This window comes from Pipistrellus hanaki (genome assembly GCF_964339955.1).
Source record: "Pipistrellus hanaki genome assembly, chromosome: 3".
Classification (NCBI taxonomy): domain Eukaryota; kingdom Metazoa; phylum Chordata; class Mammalia; order Chiroptera; family Vespertilionidae; genus Pipistrellus; species Pipistrellus hanaki.
In genome coordinates this window covers 23,993,892-24,008,337 of record NC_140505.1, presented here as the reverse complement: position 1 = coordinate 24,008,337, position 14,446 = coordinate 23,993,892, and the positions used below count along the sequence as shown (strand labels likewise).

Below are 14,446 nucleotides of genomic sequence, written 5' to 3'. Positions count from 1 at the left end.
GCTTGTATGTCTGACCGTAGATGGGCCCTTTACTAATTAATCTGAGCCTTAATTTCTACATCTGTTAAATGAGGACTGGATTCGAGTCCAATTCAAGCACAGTAGTCTAGGATGTTTGGAAATATAGTGGGGGAGGGGGAGAGAACGCAACCTTCTGGCTGACATGATGGCTGAGTAGGCCCAGGAATGCTGAGCATCCTGCACGTCACAGGACAAGCCTGGCCCAGGTCACCGAGCTTGTGAGAGCTGAGCTGGGAGCAGGACCAAGATCTGCTACACCCAGTTTGGGGCCCTTTTCAGGACACCATGCCAGTCCATTCTTTTAAGGATTATCTAGAGTGCCATACTCCCTGATTTCCATTCATTTGAAAATAGGCCGGGTAAGATCGCGAAGGTGCCTCTGATGGGAAAGCTGTCTGCCAAGATCCTCTACTCTGAAATCCTCGGACTGGGTAGAGCAGGTCACCTCTAGTTATTGTTCCAAGACTAGCTCGATTTTTAAAACATCTCCTAATTCCTATCAGGAAAGTCTTTTCACAGCTGAAGCTCACAAAAATAAAATAAAATTATTATGTCACCTAGATCTAATGTCTACTAAGATCTAGCTCATTTGCACAGCTATTGTATCTTGTTACACAAAGATATAAACCTTATTATAGCCCTGGTTTTCTTCCAAAGCCCGAAGGGGATAATGCTGAAATATTTTACAAGCAAATTCTCACTCCACGGAATTATAAGCAGCTGTGGGGAGAATAATACGGGAGCCAAGCAAAAACCTTATAAGTAAAAACATCTTATCAAGTAAGCAGTGTAGTTACACAGCTAATCTTTTGATTCTCTGGTAAGAGGGTGCAATGCTGGCTGGCTGAGCAGTGAAAATCAGACCTTTCCCTGATATGTATCATAAATGAAAGGAGGATTTTGCATCTTCAGCCAATTAGGTTGAAATATCATCCCTGCCTCCTGTCCGTGTGTGGCGAAATTAAAATCTGGCTCCTTACAATTATTTAACCTCTAACCTGCCCTTAAGGCATATATTCAGGTGGCGGATGGCTATAGAAAGATTATAAAACATCTCCAGAAAGATTCTTATCCCTAAATTGATGGTTCTCAAACTGTGCACTGAGGCACCCCAGGGCACCAAAGAGAACTAACTCAGTGTGCTTCAGAATAGTTTAAGTTTCTAAGCAAAGCACTGTGTTACTAGACACCTGTTGGACATCATGCAAACTCCTAGCTCAAGGTAGTTCACATTTCCACATTAGAGTGAGCTACGTTCCTTCTGATGATATGACCGCTTTGCGAAACTACATTGCAGCAGTCACTGTGATAAAAAGCAACTGCTGCACAAAACGAAGCGGCAGTTTGTAATCTGATTCCAACGGTTTAGAAGCTGTGCGGTGCCCAAGAGATGCACACATCCCGTTATTAAGTAATTGGACTTATGAATGAGAGCCAATTATTATTTTTTCAATTTATTGTATTTTTCCCCCAAACAGCTACTAAGTTGTTAAGACATATGCATAAACTAGTGGACCTAACTAATTAATGAAAAACAAAAACAAAACACGGTTAGCCATTTCTATTAGTGTTAGAAACATTAATGAGACACTAATGGCATCATGAACTGAGAACGTTAAACCTCTGACCTAAACATTTTGGTCAAGCTCCAAAAGACGGTGGAAATAGGGGAGTTTCTTTTTCAAAGAGCAGCAATTTGGAAAGAGAACAGCTCCCGGGCCACCTCTCTGAGCAGTCACAGCGGCAGCAACAGCCACAGGGGCCCTGCGGAAGGGCCAGCACCACCAGGTCCCCGCTCCCCACGCCACGTTGGTCGCTGCCACCTGTGTGGAGGGTTCAAATATGGAGGGATCTGCCTCCCAGAGCACTCAGCTGCAGCAGCCCATGGACCGCTCCATGCGCTCCGTGAGAACAAGTATGTCTCCCTCCTCCCGGAATCTCCCGCACCTTGCAATGGCTGACTCATGGTGGATATCCAATTAACTAATTAATGAACCAACAAACAAATGAATTATCTCAATTACGTAAGAAAGGAAAGGAAAAGGGAAGAACCAATGAACAGAGATCCCCCCCCCCATTTCTGAATGTGAAAATGCATATAATGCTAATGTTGATAAGAATTTATTTCATACCTACTATGTGCCACGTACTTCACATGGCACATAGTACGTATTATAAACATTAATCTCAATCCTTAACTCTAAAAAATACCATTCATTCCATTTTCCAGAAGCAGAAAAGGAAGGGCAGAGGGGACAAGTAATTTGTACGGACTCATGTTGCTACTACTAAGGTTTCTCTCCTCCAGAAACACTCAAGAATGGCCCCACCACCAAACTGCTCAATAGCCATGTGCACTCCTAACTTAAGAAATTCAGTAAAAAGGGGATGTCTAGCTATCACCTTGACTCTGCTTCAAAGGGAATTAAACTACCTGAATACACCTAGCACGTTGAATACAAATATCAGGTTGGTGGTTGTGCACTTTTGATTTTGTTCCCCAAACCAAAATAAGACAATGGGTAACTGGAAATTAGAAGTGTAGCAAATAGGGTAACCAAGAAGCTACTTTCCTGATGCACTTTTGACTCTTCCTCAAATCCAGTTATCTTCTTGCCCCTAGCCAGTTTGGCTCAGTGGATAGAGTGTGGGCCTGTGGGCTAAAGGGTCCCAAGTTGATTCCGGCCAAAGGCACATGCCTGGGTTGTGGGCTTGATCCCCTCCAGTAGGGGGCATGCAGGAGGCAGCCAGTCAATGATTCTCTCTCATCATTGATGTTTCTATCTCTCTATCACTCTCCCTTCCTTTCTGAAATCAGTAAAAAAAAACAAAAAAAAACAAAAAAAACTATTTTTAAACATTTTCAGTTATCTTCTTTCATTCATCTACTTTTTTGTCTCAACTTTCTCCCTGATTTTACTTGGGGAAAATTTTGAGACCTTCCTTGAGGGGGAAGGTATAGACTAAAAAAGAGGTTAGAAGAAAAATACTGTTTGAAATAAACTGAAGACTTAAATCCTTTGCCATTTTATCACCTTCCTTATCAAAACTTCAGGAAGCTCCATTCAACCAGCCCATATGTAATCAGTAATCTACACCCAAGTACAGTTCTCACTCCAACTGTAGGTCAGAACCCAAATTAGGACAAGGCTATAGGTAAGTGTTTTATTTTGCTTTGTTGCAATAAATTATTATAAAAGTCACATGTCATAAATTGTGTGATGGTCCTTAATCAACTTTTCATTTAATCTCTTTTCTCCCCCTATCAAGACTTCTACTTCTTGGTTATATCTCACAGGCTTGGGACAAAGTGGGCTATTGGCACATATTAAAAACGTAGAAAACATATTTAAAGGTATAAGCAGTCCTGGCTGCCAGTGTTTATTTATACTGTATATGAGGTCCTGGTTCTCCTATCCATTCTCTGGGAAATTCTCCCAATAGATTGTCTTCCTGTGTAAGTGAGTCTGGTTGATTTCTGTTTCTTGGAACCAAGAATCCTATTAAATTATATCCAACACTTTAATTTGCCAACAAATAGACTTTTAAATATAACTACCATTATAGTTTTTAAATAGGTATTTCAAATTTTAATACATAAGAAAAAAAAACACACCAGAACTTCAAAGTAAAGGTTATTCCTTTAAAGTGAACATTACCTCTTTGAAAACTTCACTGTATTTTCCTCCTTTCTCTGCAGATGACTGACACCTTCACCAGAGACTGGATTCCAATCCAAGAACTGGCACTTGGTAACCACAAAGTATATTCAAATCCTAACACATAGTTAGTCTCAATATATGTTTCTTGAATTGAAAATATGCAACTCTCTTTTCATGCTTAGAGAGAGGAAAAGAGAGAAGAGGGAGAGATGTGAGAGAGAAGTATCAGTTGGTTGCCTTCCTTTCGTACCCCAAATGGGGATCAAACCCGTAACCTAGGTATGTGCCTTGACTGGAATAGAACCAGAAACCTTTTGGTGCACCCGACAATACTCAGCCAACAGAGCCACTCCAACCGGCGAAAATATGCAACTCTTTATTAAAATATTTACATGTAAACGTTAATATTCTTAACTACCATTAATATTCTTAACTACCTGTTTAAAGAACTTCAGGAAAAATATTAAAACATCAACTTGGGTTGAATGTTTTTTTCTGGTGACCTTGACCATATGATCATGTTTGTAATGCTATGAAAATCTAAGTAACAATTGAGCTGCAAGTTTCCAAAAGGTTAAAATTATTTCGTTTGTCCACCCTCCATCTCTGATTTTCATCCCCTCTGCCCCCCAACCCTCGCACACACAGCCCCATCAGCTCCTTGCCTTCCCCTTCTACACAAGCCTAGGCGGTCCGGATTCAAGGTTCGCTCTCAGTTCTTCAGGAAAGCTATTACATAGCGGGTCAGGGCCTTTCTGTGAACAGAGAACTGCCTCCTAAGTGTCAGCTAAACATTTTGAAATGGTGCTCTTTCAAGCACCAGAGTGTAATTTACAGTTTTAGAGTCATGATTTTCCACATGAAAGGTCCATTAGTGTGATGAAAAAAAAAGAAAGAAAGAAAAAGAAAAATAGCTGGCTCTTTTAGAACAGTCAAATCAAAGCCTGGAGTTTGTCATGCCCTCTCGCTGCGTCAGACCAAACATTTCTGCTCTTAATCATAAAAATAAATTTTTAAGTGTCATACAAGCATTTCTGGATGAGCAATAAGATCCTATTTGTTGAAGAAAAACAAGTGAGGAAGTGGGTAATGTTGAATCAGATTTTAACTGCAAATATAAGCAAATTAAGAAAAGAAATAACAAGGTCTAAAATTAAATTTCAAAGATCTTATCAATGTAAACACAGTTTGTTTTATTACATAATATACTTTAAAATTAAAAAATGATTTTTTAAAATTTGAGCAAATGAAAAATAAAGCTCAAGGAAAGAAAAGTCTCCAAACAAAATAAATCCCTTTTGATTGATTTATTTATTTAAGTGTGAGCCTTAAGAAAAAAAAAAAGACACCTACTAAGAAGGACTCCTAGTGGCTAATTGGAATCAATTAAAAAAAAAAAAAAAAAAAAAGCCTCATAGCCATTTCCACACAGGGGCCTCTCATGCAGACTGCACTTCATGGAGAAGGCCGCACTGAAGTACCAGCCCCTGCACTGAACTGCCTGCCCGCACTGTTTTGGATCCTATTTCAAACTTAGAAAGGAGTTCCTGACATTCTATTTCAACCAATAGGACTGAGACATCCCCCATCCAATCAGAACTGCTCAGCTCAACCAACCAGAACAAATCTAATATGAACAATCAAGACAGTGCCTTCTGAACCAATCAAGTTGTGAGGATTTGGAGTCCTTGTTTGCATGAGGACAGATCAATAAGGGACCAGGGGTGGGACTTCTGGGCATATAAGCCAGCTCCCTTCTGGCTCTGAGAGCACACTTTCCCTTCCCACCTAAGAATGAAGACTTAGTCTCCCTGGCTGAGCTGAAACACGGGAGAATGTCTCAGCAGAACAGAGCAGACCAGTACAGAGAAGAGCAATCTAACCAGAGAGGGGCCTGGCCCTGGCCACCTAGCCCCAGGCCTGCCTCACAGCCAAGCTGTATCACAACTGAGCTGTTTACACCGAAAAAAGTTTCCTTCTTCACTGCACCCCCAATTGGGGATACCTGCTGCTGTTGAATTGACACCAATAATCATTAGTTGACAAAAAGATTAATTATATTTTGTAAAGTAATGTCTTTAACTTACCTTATTTTTAACTATGGTAAAATACACACAACATAAGATTTACCATCTCAACAATTCTTCAATATACGGCTCAATAGTGTTAAGTACATTCACACTGTTGTGCCACCAATCTCCATAAGTTTTCATCTTGCAAAAACTAAAAGTCTTTACCAACTAAACAACACTCCATCCTCCCCTCAGCCTCTGGCAACCACCATTCTTCTGTGTCTTTAAGATTTCTGACTACCACCTCATATAAGTGGAATCAAGTCCTTTTGTGACTGGCTTCTTTCACTTAGCAAAATGACCTCAAGATTCATCTACGTTGTAGCATGTGTCAGAATATCCTTCCTGTTTAAGGTGGAATACTATTTCATTGTATGCACACACTGCATTTCTCTATCCACTCATTTATCGATGGAAATCTGGTTTGCTTCCAGCCTTCTTTGACTTACTTTTTAGACAATTTATTTAAGTAAGCAGGCACTGGGGCTGGAGCCAGGCCACCTGGGTTCAACTCCCTCCCCTCCATGGCAGCACAGAAAATACAAATGTTAGAAAGAAAGAAGGTAGAGGAAAGAAGGGTACACTGTGAAGCAAGCACCCAGCAAGTTAAAATACTGACACTGCTAGGCTCTGATGAGGGCTTTCAAATACCAATATGAATATGAACAAACGTATGTTATATGCTGACCATGCAGAGACAGTGCCTCCTTTGAGGGCAGCAATGGCCAAGGGACAGATATCTAACAGATAAACAACGAAGTAACAGGGAAAATGGGTGCAAGAGGGACACAATGGCCCAGCCCCATCCCAGGCCAAGGCTCTAGAAAGGCTTCCCAGAGCCGAGTCCTAGAGAAGGAACAGTCAAGAGGACACACAGGAAGGAGAGGCACTGCCAAGATGGGACAGCAGAATAAGACATGGACATGAGAGGGTGAAGCACAGCCTCAGAGGCGAGATACTAACTTGATGAAAAGGGGGTCTCAATATGCAGGGCCTCAAATTAACAGAAAATAAAAAAAAACACAAGGCCTAATTAAGTGTCAATCATTAGGAATAAATGAAAATCCACCAGAAGTCAGGCATCGCTGGATACCCATTCTGGTGCCAATATGAATCTCCTGGCCCTTGGCTGGAGTAGCTAGAAACAAATTATGACTCAGAGGTGCACATTAAATGCTTAGCAGCAAAAGCTGAAATTCATTAAAAGCTCACAAACCTGATGTCACACATTCCATTATATGGAAACTAGTGGCCCCGTGCATGAAATTCATGCACATTAAAAGGAAATTAGAGGAATATTTTAATATTGCTATTTGCCCTTTCTCTATAATAGAAGTGTCAGAGATGAAAGAAAGTTAGTAAAATGTATATGAAAATCTTCCTCCTGTCAGAATCCGGGGCGCGCTGCAGGACCCAGAGTCAAGTTCCCGTTCACCCACACATGCCTCAAATCGCGTGAGACCCAGACCCAGCCAGACCCACACCCATTGGGAGGGATCCAAACCCAGCCAGCTCCATCCCAGTCAAGCCCCGCCAGGTGGGGGGGTGCAGCCTCAGGTCCCCCAGCCCAGTACCGGGGCAGGGGTGTGCCTTGAGGTCCCCTGTCAAGCCCCGCCAGGCAAGGTGCATGGCCCAAGGTCCCCTGCCCGAGCTTGGCTCCACGCAGCCTCAGGTCCCTGCTGATTGCTCGTTAAGGCTTATTATGGGATCTTGGCCTCCACTGTGGGTGCAGCCATATTGTGTTACGGAAACCCCACCTCTGCTGTAGGCACCATCTGTGAGAGCGTGATGGTTAATTTGCATATTATCTCTTTATTAGGTAAGATACATGTCCAAAAGAAAGCCACTTTATCAAACACAAAGTGATCTACTCAAGTCTCTACCTTTTCAAATACGAGCAACTTGCCAATTTACTATTATACAGTATAGTTTTGAATTAGTATTTACTTACAACACCTGCTTCGTTCCAAAAAATATTGAATCTACTACTGTTTCATTTTATCTGGTAGTTATATAAGAGGAGCTCACAGAACTGCGAAAACCTATAAGGTTACTGTCTACAGAGTTTCTATTCCCCAGGAACTACACAGGAACTAATTAGACCAGTGGTAGGCAAACTCATTAGTCAACAGAGACAAATATCAACATATGATGATTGAAATTTCTTTTGAGAGCCACATTTTTTTAAACTTAAACTTCTTCTAATGCCACTTCTTCAAAACAGACTCTCCCAGGCCATGGTATTTTGTGGAAGAGCCACACTCAAGGGGCCAAAGAGCCGCCCGCATGTGGCTCCAAGCCGTGGCTTGCCGACCACTGAACTAGACCATGAAAATGAGAAGACCAAGATCTGTGCCCTGCTCAGGTCTGAGTCCAAGAGACCATCCTGCAAACAGCGATGATAATGCAATGACACATGCTAGTATAGAAGGATGTGGAAGGGGTTAACGGAATAAAAGGAGGCACCTTCAGGTCCGGGACATACCTTTGTTCACTTCTCCGGTCACTCACTCACCCTGACACCCATTCATTCCTTTCTTCAGTGGCTCATAGGCGCCAGGAGCTTTTTCTAAGTCAGTGATCGCCAACCTTTCAGACCTCATGGATCAGTGGTCTGCGCCACCACGAGTTGGCGGCCATTGTTCTAAGTGTTGAGATACCTGTACAGGAATGCTCCACAGATGGCTGCTGAAGGATGAATAAAAGTTCCTCAGGGTGGGGGTGGGAGGATGGGAAGGAAGAAAGTATTCCAGGTAGAAAAAAAGAGTTTGATGACCAACACTGCTTCCAGCAGTCACAATTAGTGGAGGAGGGACAGGCAAGAGAGAGAGAGATGGAAGGTGGGACACGTGAAAGGGTGTGATTAGGAGCACAGGTTGCAAAACAACCTTGACAGAAGGACCGGAATTAAGGATGCGTGGAAATGTGGATGGATTTCAGGATAGAGAGAGACAAAACACCAACATGCCCCACCAGTGTGGCTCAGTGGTAAGCATCAACCTATGAACCAGGAAGTCAGGGTTCCATGTCCAGGTTACGTGCTCGATCCCTGGTAGGGGGTGTGCAGGAGACAACCAATAAATGATTCTCTTTCACCACTGATGTTTCTATCTGTTCCTCTCTCTTCCTCTCTAAAATAAATAAATAAATACACACACACACACACACACACACACACACACACACACAGTGTGTGTGTGTGTGTGTGTGTATATATATATATATATATATATATATATATATATATATATATTTTTTTTTTTAAGAAATACACCAACAAAATGGGGTAAAAACATGATGAGAAGCAATTCACTGAGAAGGAACCATGGTTGAACATGTATAGGACACAAGGACATACGTCAAGCATGTCAAACTCAAAGGCTAACATGGGCCAAATAAACAACCTTTAAGTTTATGGGCCGCAAAAAAACAAAAGCTTCAATTTTCATAGAAACATAGGTTTATTTCGATAGAGACATGCTGAATACAAAGGGCTGAAATAAATGTAATCGTTAACATAAAATAATAGAACATTTTAATAAAAATTAATATTTTTTCTTCAACATTAACTTACCAGACACTGAATAACTACACAAATTAATAAGGGTAACACAAATAAACCTACTTTTCTTGTTCTCCAAAAGTGAAATATTTCCTGTTGTGCACACCAAACAAGTCAGTCTAAGACTAGTGACATGGTAATTGGCTGCTAAAATATTCACTGCTAGTATTAGTGGAGAGAAATGATGTACTTACCAGTAAGGAGAGTTAAGGGAAATGAATGCAACACGATTATTGTAATCAGTCAACAGTGAACGTTGTAGTTCATTATTAATAATTATGTATAACAGAATATTGTAAAATCAAGTGACGAAATTTTTATTAAAACGATTCTTACATACTGTTATATTAGCTGGGCCGCAAAAATATTCATTGTGGGCCACAAGTGTGACATGCTTGATGTATGTATTGCAAACTTTTTATGGCCTCATGTTATTAAATATTTGGATCAAACAATTGAAACAGGAATTTGGGGGATAAAATAGGACAGGTTTAGGAAATTTGGGAAATTAAGGGGACCATAAAGGAAAGCACAGGGCTGCAGAGCAGCAGAAGGTATATTTCCATAGAATAGAAAAGCTGAAAAGCTGCAACAGGTACATTTCCATAGAAGAGGGAGCTGGGAGCAGCAAAAGGTCTATATTTACAAAATAAAAAGGAAGCCCTTCATCCAGAAGAAGAAAACCCAAAGGGAATAGGAAAACAATAAGGAAGGGGTGGATGGGAACCTCACAGGTCTCAAGTGATGTTCAACCTTTGAGCCCAGGAGTTACTATAGTAACCAGTCTAAGGGAATAGTGACCAATCAGAGGAAATATCAAGCCACCAGAATCTGCAGACTTCATAAACCACAGGGAAAAGGAACTCACTCAGTGGGACCTTCCCCCACCCCCTCCCCCTCCCTATTTGGGGAGTCCATTCTCTGGGACTCTTTCCCTCTCCCCACATTGAAGTCTGTACTTGTTCTTCGATCAATCTCCACCTTAGCTATACTACCCTCTGTCCCTGGATTCATTCTTCGATTCCGGCGGACAAATAATCCGGGTTCCAGTCCAAAAATTCCGTTTCCCAATCAAGCCTGTCCTTGATTGCATTCCATGACCTCCATGCATTTGGTATGGATTTTCTGCCCACCGGAGGGAGAAACAACCCTGACACTTTTCCCAATGTATCGTTTGTTTCTTGCAGGTCTGCTGAAGGTCCACACTCTGAGTCTATAAAAGACTGAGTCAATAGGAGCAACTCCTGGAAAACTGACTCTCCCAAGCTAAGACTGCCCCGGTGGAGACTCGGTAACATTCTATTTCTGTACCATCACTAAACCCACCTTGTGATGTCCAGCCCTGCCCAGTTACTTCCCACTCCCCACGCCAAGCACTTCCTGTCTTGCTACTCTAATAGCTTCATATTAAAGCACAAACATCCCATAACTTTGCATTGGCCCAAGTAGACCTCAATCGTTTACTCTGGTTCTTTCATACAGTTATCTCAGGGTGTTAATAATTATAGTCTACATTGTCTTCTCATGACATTGTTCTCTTCTACATCATCCAAGCCATTCACAAAAACATCAAAGGTCACGAAACCTAAAATTAGAACAATTCCAGATGCCCCACAGGTTGGCCCTAAATCACTCAGTCCTCTTAACCTCTCGACCTTCTGCTCAGAAAAGAACTTGTGAAAAAATTATTCTTTGGTTATTTTTGCGTGTATTATTAACCTCAGGCCAAGGTTGTTTTTATTTTTCTATTTTTGGCAATTCAGACACAAGCCCTTTTAAACTCGTATTCTATTGTTTTAGTACAAAGCACTTCATTAATACAAAATCAAATGTTTTGACTTCCACTTTTTGAATATAACCAGTGTGACGAAAGTGAAAACTAAAAAAAAAAATACAAAACCGTGAACAAAACCTCCACAGAATCGTGTTAAATGAAGAGGAAGAGCGAAGGGAGTTTTCTTGCTGATAAGTGCATGCTGGGCACAGCTTACCTATTTTCATTATGATGTCTATTGACTAATTTCTAAAGAAAACCAAGGAAGGTTTGCTCTGCTGAAGATAAGAGTCATATTTATAACTTCCCAATTCATACTGCTGCATTTCACCATCTATGATGTCTCAAGGTTCCTTTTTTAAAAAAAGTTCAGTTTTGCCAGATGTAATAAACTATCTTATTGCAGAGAAACACAAAATTACTGGTTACAAGACCCAAACCAAAGCAACGTTCCAGAGATTTACATCGGTCCCCACACTAACACCAACCATGTAATCCATTGGGGGACGAGTCTCCCGGAGTTCTAGAATGTATACCCCTTCGTTGTTATAAGTTAGAAAGGGTGATCACTCTTCAATTTCCTAAGCCATTCTATTGAAATAATTATTTTGGGACATGGTCAAAAATTAGGGGCTACATATTTGAGAAAACTTAATATTCTGTCACAAGTTCCAAAAGGAGAACAAATGCTCCTATTCAAGCGAACAGTTTTGTTGTTTGTTTGTTTTTAAGAATCCTGCCGTTCTTCTAAGTACATGATTGGTTTAAGTCATTTGCCACTTTGGGAAGAGAGAAATTCTGAAGAAGTTGGTAAAGTCAAATGTAGATTACAAGCCTTTACAAAATGAATAAAAGGACTCAAAAGCAGCCAAGTAATTTCATTACTTTGAAACAGTTTTCATATCTTAAAATAATAGCTTGCTATTAATCCAACTATTGAGAGTGAAATGAAATTAACATATTTCAAACATAGCCAGAATACCGAGTTCAATCAAACCAGGCAAAGCTCATTTCTTGAGTAATTTATGATTAAGAGACTCACTTACCTGGAAGCATGTAAGAAAAGAAGGTTGTGGATGGAACTACATCATTCCTCTACTGGGTAAAAAATACTGCGGCTTCTCTACTTGACACGGAAAGGACTCTAAAATACACAAAAAATAAAGAAAATAAAATAATAAAATAAAATAAAATAAAGAAAAAGAAATAGGAGGGTAGCCCCTGTGGATTTCCATGTCTTAAATGTAGGTGGTAACATCTTAAGTCACTTACGATTTAAAATACAAAGCATCTAAAGTATTGCCCCCAAAATCAGAATGGCAACGGGTACAAAAAAAACACACATTTGTTTAAAAAAAAAAAAATCACAGAATCAAGGTTTAACAAATAGTGAAAGCCATGAAGCAGTGTATGTAAAAGCAAAGCGGAGGGCTCATAAGAAAAAAGAGAGAGCAAAGAAAAAAAAGAAAGAAAGAAAGAAAGGTGCCCGCTGCCCGCGCTGAGTCCTACCTAATGGGCGGCTGGGGCCGGAGCGGCACTGAGGCCAGAGCTGCCAGGTGGGGCAGGAGCTGAGCGCTGCCGCCTCCGAAAGGACCGCGCTCAGCGCCACCAGGTTGTCTAATGGTTGTGCAATGATTTAAAAAAAAAATAGCAAATCCTCCTGGAAGTTCTCCACGAGGGAGGGGAAGGGATCACACGTTTCGAAAGAATCCGGAGGGGGGCAGGAGAGCCAGATTCCCAGGACCAGCCGGCAGCGCGGCTGCTCGGCAGCCAAGGCGGCCCCAGCAGCTCCGAAGCAGCGGAGCTCAGCTCAGCGCAGCGCAGCGCAGCGCAGCCCCGGGCTGGGGGGCGTGCTCGCCGCAGGGCCCCCGGGGACCGCGGGCAGCAGCCCCAGCCCCGCCCGCCGCCCTCCCGCCCTGGGCCCAACGCCCGCCTGTCCTCCCAGCAGAAGGAGGCAGGAGAGATCGAGCCACAACCACGCGCTCCCACACCAGCCCTGCCTCGAAGGAATTCCACTGGAGGACACAGATGTGTCCAGGAAGATTAAAAAAAAAAAAAAAACAGATGGAAAGGAGATAGCAGGCCAGGCACTCTGGAAGCAAAAGCAAAGGGGATGTCCTGGGAAAGGGACTCCGCCCTCCTGGTCGGTGTGTGAATAATGCTATCTTCAATTAGGTACCGCAGAGCCGGGTCTTTCCCAAGAGTTTTCAGATTTTATCTCACCTGTCTTTGTACTTCAAGTTATAGCGAAAAGTACAATAATAAAAAAAAAAAAGTTAGAAAAGATGATCACTCTTCAATTTCCTAAGCCATTGTATTGAAATAATTATTTTGGGACATGGTAAAAAAATTATGGGCTACCTATTTGAAAAAAAATGTGTGCCCGTTCTGCTGCAAGGATTAAAAAGGTGCCCAAAGAGAGAGACCCACGCAGGCCTGCATCCCCTCTTCATGGGGACCACCTCCTGGAGGCTGAAGCTGATCTGTCACAATTGCATGTCTTCCTTCACCTCCGTTTGAAGGTTTTCCCTGGGGCACGGACATTAACAAGGTCAGCAGGAGGAAGAGATGCATCGCTATGGAGGTTTGGAGTCCATGTGTATCCACACACTGCAATCAGTGGGTTTCCTGTTCAGTGGGTTCTCTCCGGCCCTCCTTGGCAGCGCCCTCTAGAGGCTGCAGCGGCAGCCCAGCCCCTTCTGGCTTTGATCTCCCGGAGTGCACTTCCCTCCCCACCTGGCTAATTAATCTATGTCTAAATGGAATTGCAGTTGGCAGAAAGGCAGCAATGCCCAAGTGGAATAATCGCATGGACCCGGATCTGAGTTGTTTTCCATCCCTGACAACAAATGTTACTCTGGAGCCTGCAGGCCAAGAGTGGAAATGAGTTTATAATTTGGCTTTCCATCTCATAGTCTTATTCTCAGGCACTTAAATTTTCTTCTCTTTTAGCATGCAAGGGAGGGGGGGGGGGGGGTGCGGGGGGGGGGCAGCTTTGGAGGCTAAGTCACCAGCATGGTCTTTCTGGATCCTTAATACATTTTCTTTGCCATCTAAATAAAAGCAGGGTGAAATCCCCATTATTCTAACCCACTCTTGGTTTTTGTTTCCTTCCTTCCTTCTTTCCTTCCTTCCTTCCTTCCTTCCTTCCTTCCTTCCTTCCTTCCTTCCTTTTTTTCTTTCTTTCTTTCTGCTTTCTGCTTTTCTTTCTTTCTTTCTAGGGTTGGCAGAGTCAGTTGAGACTTTATTTGGGGGAGGAGGGAGAAACACTTGATTTGGCTTTTAGTTGGGGGCACAGGAAAGAGGCAGTGCCCCAGGCAATAAACTCCCCCCACCCCAAGGGTGAGCGGAGGAC

At 42.2% G+C, this 14,446-nt stretch overlaps 1 protein-coding gene across 5 annotated transcripts in view; it reads right to left on the bottom strand.

Moving 5' to 3' along the window:
* The window catches only part of CSGALNACT1 (chondroitin sulfate N-acetylgalactosaminyltransferase 1), a 300,150-nt gene that overhangs the window by 148,889 nt on the left and 136,815 nt on the right, over nucleotides 1–14,446 (bottom strand). For 3 of the 5 annotated variants that reach the window (XM_084879843.1, XM_084879844.1, XM_084879842.1), the window contains exon 3: nucleotides 12,138–12,235. The exons of 1 other annotated variant lie outside the window; for it this stretch is intronic. The gene's annotated coding sequence lies outside the window, so the exon portion shown is untranslated. Of the gene's footprint in view, nucleotides 1–12,137; nucleotides 12,236–12,600; nucleotides 12,980–14,446 lie in introns of those variants that run through there. One more of the 5 variants, XM_084879846.1, reaches the window with a different exon arrangement.